The following is a 6,000-nucleotide window of genomic DNA, read 5'->3' on the forward strand; positions in this document are numbered from 1 at the left end:
ATTAATTAGGCTACAATTGTCCATATGATCAACTGAAAATATTACAAATGTGAGCCTGTAGGACGTGTGCAACAGTGTTTTCGACCTATATGATAAGTCTATGAAGAGTGTAATGATTAACACTGGGTTAATAAACAAACAAACAAACAAAAGTTCACCTGTAGCTCACACACTGTTGCACCTACGACCCTAATCTAGTCAGCACCTCCGCCCAAGCAAGGCATTTGATTGGTTTGACGTGTTGTGAGGCGTCACTGATTTACACCGGGTTCCCAACACTTTTTTAGCTGACTTTGTGCCATGGACTTCCCCAGGCTTCCTGTTCAGAGAAGCCTGGTTCTCCACTAGGCTACTGTGTAAATTACACACAGGCTTAAAGCACTGTCCATCAGGACCACAGAGTGCAAACCTTATGAAAATCAACCACTCACACAACATGCTGTGAGATTTCAATTAAGCGGAGGAAATGGATTTAGAAATAAATGGACATGCAGTGTGCCTGTTTTATCTCATGACTCACACTGGAAAAGGCTGCGTCAACGGCTGCTGCTCCTGCTGTGTAATCTCCTTAATAGAAAACTCATAGAAAACAAGACCATAATTGCGTCGCCCACAGACAAACAATTATTCACCAGACCGCAAAAGACTTTCAGAAACCTGGGGGGGACACTTCCTGAATAACCCACACACACACATTTCTGCATGTCTCACACACAGACATACACACACACACACCACTGCACCTTTCACGTACATAAGAATGCACATATACACAGACACACACACACACTTTCCTATTTTCTACAGCACACTGTGCAGTCAGTTCACTGATCTAGAACCTGGAAAAATTGGAAAAATATTTTTGGCTCTATGCCATTCTTACATCATACATGGGCTCTAAGCCCTGTAGCCCCAGGTGACCAAAGAGGTGGATGACTCCTCCACATGTTCATTCACTCATCAGTTATTCAACCCAGCTAATGCTCTCCTTGCTCTGTCTGTCTCCCAATCCTCCATCTCTATCACACAGACCCAGCCTTGGGTCGAACTGGCAATCCCAGAAGTTTCAGCATGCATGAAGTATGTTAATATTCGTTCCCTATAAACCATAATTGGTTCCGTTTAGCGACTCAGCAAAGCTGAGCAATGAGAGCCATCTGTCGCTAAATAAAGAACGAAGCCTGGCAGAGGGAGAACAATGAAGCCTGGCAGAGGGAGAACAATGAAGCCTGGCAGAGGGAGAACAATGAAGCCTGGCAGAGGGAGAACAATGAAGCCTGGCAGAGGGAGAACAATGAAGCCTGGCAGAGGGAGAACAATGAAGCCTGGCAGAGGGAGAACAATGAAGACACAGTTGTTGGATAAGTATTATGACAGTATTGTATTCTGATTGAGTTCATCCTGCTTCTTTCCCAGTTATTTCAAATGTACATTGGCTTCGTAGAAGTCATTCGTTCATTTGGTATGATAAACGTATTATTTCACATTCTCTTATTCATATTTCATAAACACTTTATTCAATTACCGGGATGTCAAACTGAATTAGACAATTGAATTGAGTATGCTTTGAAGGGTTTGACATTAATAACCAAAATGTTTACAAAAAAAAAAAATCTAATCTCCAAAATGATCAGGAACAACTAAACACAATAAATGTAAGTGTCACAAGGTTTGATCACATCATCAATAATCTCAATTGACTGTCAAGAAGACTGAAAAAATCTCAACGTTTCCAATTTATAAATATGGACACAGTAATCAATTATCTAAATAATAACAGCAACAACTCATTCAAAGATCCAAGATCAGTTTCATCCAGGTAAAAATGAAATGAATCTCTCATTCTTACCTTTAGCAAACCAGACAGTTTAGAGCTACGCCACCACAGCCTTCAGCACCAGCTCACACAAATTGCCTCGTTGGAACCCAGCACATTAAATAAAGGGGAATGAAAGGATGTCCACTTTGAAGACTGTTCCGGAACCTCTCTCCTTGTGCTCGAACCTGATGACACTTCTGTTCCGAAAAGCCCCTCTGCCACTGATAGCTCAGGCGCCTGCCCTCCTCACCTAGACCCTACAGAGGATCCGAGCTAGAGAGAGAGTGGGAAAGAAAGAGAGAGGAGGATAAAATGCCTTTTAAACTGAGAGAGAAGCATTCTGGTCAGACCCCCATTCCTCAACTACAGCCCTTAAATAGCTGTCCCTTTCCCTCCCTCCTCTCCTTTCTCTCCCCCTCCCTCCCTCTTTCTTACTGTTGGAGTTAGCTGGGCTGCTGCATTGAAGTGGTATGTTGTTGTTCTTACTGGCAACCAGTGGTGGAAAAAGTACCCAATATTCATACTTGTGTAAAAGTAAAGTTATGTTAATAGAAAATGACTCAAGTAAAAGTGAAAGTCACCCGGTAAAATACTACTTAAGTGAAAGTATACAATTATTTGGTTTTAAATATACTTAAGTATCAAAAGTAAATGTAATTGATAAAATATAGTTAAGTATCAAAAGTACACTCCAACACATAATTTACAAACAAAGAATTTGTGTTTAGTGAGTCTGCCAGATGAGATGTGGTAGGGATGACCAGAGATTTTCTCTTGATAGGTGTGTGAATTGGACCAGTTTCGTGTCCTGCTAAGCATTCCTAATATAACGAGTACCCTTGGGCATCAGTGAAAATGTATGGAGTAAAAATTACATTATTGTATTTAGGAATGTAGTTGGAGTAAAAGTAAAAGTAGTCAAAAATATGAATAGATAAGTAAAGTACAGATACCCAAAAAACTACTTAAGTAGTACTTTAAAATATTTTTACTTAAGTACTTTACATGACTGCTGGCAACTCATGACAAAGAGTGAAAGAGAGGGAGAGAGTGACTGTATGTGAGAGAGAAAATTAGAGGGAGAAGACAGAGGATGGAAAAAAATAGGGAGAACAGTCACAGTAAAGCAGTAGAGTGGTACTGAATGAGCCAAGTTAATCCAAATGAAACTTGGTATCAAACACATAAGAGGCTAAAAGAATCAGCTCTCACGTGTCTGATTAAAATCAAATACACAAAGCAACACATCTATGAATGCATGATGGACTTCCATTCAATAGGTTGAGACTCCCGTAGCGAGTCCCTACACATGACCCACCAACTGCCCCAAAGCAGGGCATTCAATGGCGCCATGGCAACTGTTGCCCATTCGCTACTGACCACAGGTCTCGACTATAGCCCTGTGATAACTAAGTCCCTTCAGTCATATGTTGCCCATCTTAATCCAGGTTCCCCAAACAAAATAGACTTGGAGTGAGATAGCCAGCCTCCCTGCCATCCATCACTCTCCTTATCTTCCTACACAGACAAATCCTTAGACACAAAGACAGACAGAGGGACAGAGAGACCGAGAGAGGGAGAGACACACCCATATGCATGCACATGTATTCACACACACACACATCAGGTGGCAGACAAAGCTGATTCTCCCACTGATAATACACACACAGCTCATCTCCATCCACAACCTCTGTTATACAGTAAAGTACTGGGTGGCTGCAGTCAGCTGAAGGGACATTCGTCAAAGTTGCATTTAGCTTACTAGATAAGAGTTAATGAACTTCAAAGTTGAAATAATGCAGAAATGCTGCAGGATGGCTAGATACCTGGTTCTGGGTGTATTCCCCACCACATTTCAGGTCAGTATTTGGGAGTATTGAGTTGCATTTTCATTCAAGACAACTGTATATGACTCATTCCATTTATGCACGTCCCAAATAATGACAAAAGCATATGGTGAGTAGCTGCCACTTATAAAATAACCCAAATCTATCAGAGTACAAAATGATGGGGGATTTTCTCCCCTTGTCATCTCTTGTCCTGACCGATGAGTTTTATCTCTGACAGAGATACACTTTCATTTGTTTAACAGATGCTGTGAGGCTGAAAATGACAGGAAACAGACACATTTTTTTGCCGTTGTGTCGAAGCATTGGGGAATGATGGGGAAAAAGCAGATTTTATGGGAACATGAGTGGTGTTTTGTGTCGGTGATTTGAGCTGTAAAATACAACACGGCAAACTCCATATAAAAGTCCACATCCGATGGACACAGTTAGTAGGCATGTAAATACTGATGAGATCACTTGCCATAAGGACAGTATAGTATTTTAACTGTAGACTTACCTTAGGGGGGGTTCACCTTTGTTAATTTATACCATATGTTTATGAGGTCCTCAGAAGGGAGGCAGAAGGAAAAAGGAGGATGAAATACTTTTACTTTTACATTGAAGGGACACCTCTCATCATTATCCACTCTTATAGGTCTATGCTGTAATTATAATTATGGCTATTTTCTGCTCTTGAACAGTAATGGTGAATGTACAATGATTAACTTTTTTATATGGTTAAAAACAGCTGTCTCAAATTGACATGCTTGTTGACAGAGGGTTCCAAACAAATGCTGCCCCTGGTTCTGGTCTCTACCACCTGTTTGTAATCGCTTCACTGGTCTCAATTACGCAATTACAGCTCAACTGAGCGCATATCACCTAAACAGACTAACTGTGCTCTACGTGGAAGCCAAGCCAAGCGCAAATGCCCCATTGATTTCCAAGAGGAGCCAAATTCAACACTTTGTTTTATATTAAACACTTCCTCTCCATCATTAGTATAACATAGCTGGGAGCGGAACACATCCCTGGAGATATCCTTTCTGTTTCTTGTCGAAAATATATTTCCTAACTGATTGATTTTTCCCTCAGTTTCCCTCAGGTTCATCTGATGATCGTATTACCCAAAAAGATTGCGATTCAGTTATTTAATCAAGAACACCTTGTAGGTCGTAAATGCTGTTGTAATTGATTATGACATAGCCTGAACAAGTACTTGGCCCCTCAACCTGCTAATGATAACTGACTGATGCACAGACAGAAAAAAACCACATCTTCATAGGTCTCTAATATCCATTGTCATAAACTTGGATTCTCTATTTAGATATTATACAGTTTATGCCATTTAGCACACACTTTTATCCAAAATGACTTAGTCATGCGTGCATACATTTTACATACAGGTGGTCCCAGGAATTGAACCCTAATACGCTGTCACTGCAAGTGCCATGCTCTACCAACTGAGATACAAGGGACTATATGAAGACAGGTTGACGTTATTTCCATAGACACAGACCGAAGCTTATTAATTACTTAAAAATCATACAATGTGATTTTCTGGATTATGTTTTAGATTCTGTCTCTCACAGTTGAAGTGTACCTATGATAAAAAATGACAGACCTCTACATGCTTTGTAAGTAGGAAAACCTGCAAAATCGGCAATGTATCAAATACTTGTTCTCCCCACTGTATATACTCATTGAAATAAGTCAGTTCTCAGTGAACTCATACTGTACCTATAGAGTTCAATTTCTAATTGAGACATTACAAAGAAGACCTTATCAAGTAGACATGAATCGGTTCTTGTGATTTATATACCATTCAAATGATCCCAAATGCACCACTATGTTTCACACAACTTCCTACACACTGTAGAGGGCATGACAATAGAGAGAGGCCATCAATTATCTTTAACACCGATCCAAGTCCTACCATCCACGTAAGGAATAGGTCATAGGAGTAATGTTGTAGCAAACAAGACTTCCAACATGTCACTTCCTGCTCTTCACAAACAGTTATGCTAGTTAGTGCAGTCTGTTGACAAATGTAAACATTTACACACATACTCGTGCTCACTGTTTTTATCTTAACCCTAAGACATATACACTAGGCATTCATGTACTGTAAACACAAACTATAACATTAGCCATTTTAAGTGCTACCATTAACTCAGACTTCTCTCTCAAAAATAAAAGTATTTCAAGTCTTTGGGGATGACTTCATCCTCAGTCATTTAATGGATCTTCCATAAACACACTGTCACTATGTAAACACAAACAGAGTTAAATCAGACACATTGCTTCTCTCTGCTGCCAACGACCCTCTTTTCTGGAAGTGGAGTCATTGGA

The 6,000-nt window shown here is 40.1% G+C and overlaps 1 protein-coding gene across 6 annotated transcripts in view; it reads right to left on the reverse strand.

Annotated features, from left to right (window-relative positions):
• tnca (tenascin Ca) overlaps nucleotides 1-2,170 on the reverse strand; it is a 48,579-nt gene extending 46,409 nt beyond the window's left edge. For 2 of the 6 annotated variants that reach the window (XM_046370390.1, XM_046370391.1), the window contains exon 1: nucleotides 1,850-2,168. The gene's annotated coding sequence lies outside the window, so the exon portion shown is untranslated. Of the gene's footprint in view, nucleotides 1-1,849 lie in introns of all 6 variants that reach the window. The other 4 variants (XM_046370388.1, XM_046370389.1, XM_046370392.1 and 1 more) reach the window with 4 other exon arrangements.
• Nucleotides 2,171-6,000: the final 3,830 nt, after the last annotated feature.

The sequence above is a fragment of the Oncorhynchus gorbuscha genome, linkage group LG11 (assembly GCF_021184085.1).
Source record: "Oncorhynchus gorbuscha isolate QuinsamMale2020 ecotype Even-year linkage group LG11, OgorEven_v1.0, whole genome shotgun sequence".
Classification (NCBI taxonomy): Eukaryota; Metazoa; Chordata; class Actinopteri; order Salmoniformes; family Salmonidae; genus Oncorhynchus; species Oncorhynchus gorbuscha.